This window comes from Trematomus bernacchii, unplaced genomic scaffold, assembly GCF_902827165.1.
Source record: "Trematomus bernacchii unplaced genomic scaffold, fTreBer1.1, whole genome shotgun sequence".
In the NCBI taxonomy this organism is placed as follows: Eukaryota; Metazoa; Chordata; class Actinopteri; order Perciformes; family Nototheniidae; genus Trematomus; species Trematomus bernacchii.
Genome location: NW_022987501.1, coordinates 2,160 through 5,087, shown reverse-complemented (window position 1 = coordinate 5,087; position 2,928 = coordinate 2,160).

Below are 2,928 nucleotides of genomic sequence, written 5' to 3'. Positions count from 1 at the left end.
CTGCAGGACACACACGGTAAAGAAAACTCATGACTCACGGAGCTAAATGAACAGTGTAACATGGGTGTAATATGGGTCTAATAACAGTGTAATAGGGGTCTAATAACAGTGTAATATGGGTCTAATAACAGTGTAACATGGGTATAATAAGGGTGTAATAGGGTGTATTAATATGGGTGTAATGACATTGTATTAGGGGTGTAATAACAGTGTAATGGGGGTGTAATAACAGTGTAATACGGGTGTGTTAGGGGTGTAATAAAAGTGTAATGGGGGTGTGATATGGGTGTGTTAGGGGTCTAATAACAGTGTAATATGTGTCTATTAACAGTGTAACATGGGTATAATAAGGGTGTAATAGGGTGTATTAATATGGGTGTAATGACATTGTATTAGGGGTGTAATAACAGTGTAATATGGGTGTGTTAGGGGTGTAATAATAGTGTAATGGGGGTGTAATAACAGTGTAATATGAGTGTGTTAGGGGTGTAATAAAAGTGTAATATGGGTCTAATAACAGTGTAATATGGGTCTAATAACAGTGTAATATGGGTCTAATAACAGTGTAATATGGGTCTAATAACAGTGTAACATGGGTATAATAAGGGTGTAATAGGGTGTATTAATATGGGTGTAATGACATTGTATTAGGGGTGTAATAACAGTGTAATATGGGTGTGTTAGGGGTGTAATATGGGTGTGTTAGGGGTGTAATAAAAGTGTAATGGGGGTGTAATAACAGTGTAATATGGGTGTGTTAGGGGTCTAATAACAGTGTATTATGTGTCTATTAACAGTGTAACATGGATATAATAAGGGTGTAATGACATTGTATTAGGGGTGTAATAACAGTGTAATATGGGTGTGTTAGGGGTGTAATAACAGTGTAATGGGGGTGTAATAACAGTGTAATATGGGTGTGTTAGGGGTGTAATAACAGTGTAATATGGGTGTGTTAGGGGTCTAATAACAGTGTAATATGTGTCTATTAACAGTGTAACATGGGTATAATAAGGGTGTAATAGGGTAATGACATGTATTAATATGGGTGTAATGACATTGTATTAGGGGTGTAATAACAGTGTAATATGGGTGTGTTAGGGGTGTAATAATAGTGTAATGGGGGTGTAATAAGAGTGTAATATGGGTGTGTTAGGGGTGTAATAACAGTGTAATGGGGGTGTAATAACAGTGTAATATGGGTGTGTTAGGGGTGTAATATGGGTGTGTTAGGGGTGTAATAATAGTGTAATGGGGGTGTAATAACAGTGTAATATGGGTGTGTTAGGGGTGTAATAATAGTGTAATGGGGGTGTAATAACAGTGTAATATGAGTGTGTTAGGGGTGTAATAAAAGTGTAATATGGGTCTAATAACAGTGTAATATGGGTCTAATAACAGTGTAATATGGGTCTAATAACAGTGTAATATGGGTCTAATAACAGTGTAACATGGGTATAATAAGGGTGTAATAGGGTGTATTAATATGGGTGTAATGACATTGTATTAGGGGTGTAATAACAGTGTAATATGGGTGTGTTAGGGGTGTAATATGGGTGTGTTAGGGGTGTAATAATAGTGTAATGGGGGTGTAATAACAGTGTAATATGGGTGTGTTAGGGGTGTAATAATAGTGTAATGGGGGTGTAATAACAGTGTAATATGAGTGTGTTAGGGGTGTAATAAAAGTGTAATATGGGTCTAATAACAGTGTAATATGGGTCTAATAACAGTGTAATATGGGTCTAATAACAGTGTAACATGGGTATAATAAGGGTGTAATAGGGTGTATTAATATGGGTGTAATGACATTGTATTAGGGGTGTAATAACAGTGTAATATGGGTGTGTTAGGGGTGTAATATGGGTGTGTTAGGGGTGTAATAAAAGTGTAATGGGGGTGTAATAACAGTGTAATATGGGTGTGTTAGGGGTCTAATAACAGTGTATTATGTGTCTATTAACAGTGTAACATGGATATAATAAGGGTGTAATGACATTGTATTAGGGGTGTAATAACAGTGTAATATGGGTGTGTTAGGGGTGTAATAACAGTGTAATGGGGGTGTAATAACAGTGTAATATGAGTGTGTTAGGGGTGTAATAACAGTGTAATATGGGTGTGTTAGGGGTCTAATAACAGTGTAATATGTGTCTATTAACAGTGTAACATGGGTATAATAAGGGTGTAATAGGGTAATGACATGTATTAATATGGGTGTAATGACATTGTATTAGGGGTGTAATAACAGTGTAATATGGGTGTGTTAGGGGTGTAATAATAGTGTAATGGGGGTGTAATAAGAGTGTAATATGGGTGTGTTAGGGGTGTAATAACAGTGTAATGGGGGTGTAATAACAGTGTAATATGGGTGTGTTAGGGGTGTAATAAGAGTGTAATGGGGGTGTAATATTGGTTACATGGGTGTAATAAAAGTCATGATGAAGTAATATGCGGGTAAATGAAGTGTTAACAGAAGTAAATAATAATTATACTTTAAAAACATCATTTGTAAAATATATTCTGGCTTTTCCCATGGCTGTATATATACAGGAGAAAATGGGAGGCTCAACGGCCGTCAGGACATGAAAGTAATATAAATATAAAACACTGATAGACAGAAAGAAATACCTGGGAAAACATTCTTTACCAAATTTACGTCTAAATTGTTTCACTTTTTGTTTCTGTTTCGCAGCTACAAATACTTGTAACAAATTATATATGTATTTCATCTTATGTCCTTCTGACCACAGGAGGGCAGTGTTACACATCAATAACAACACACACCCACACACACACCCACACACACACACACACACACACACACACACACACCACACACACACACACACACACACACACACACACACACACACACACACACACACACACACACACACACACACACACACACACACACACACACAC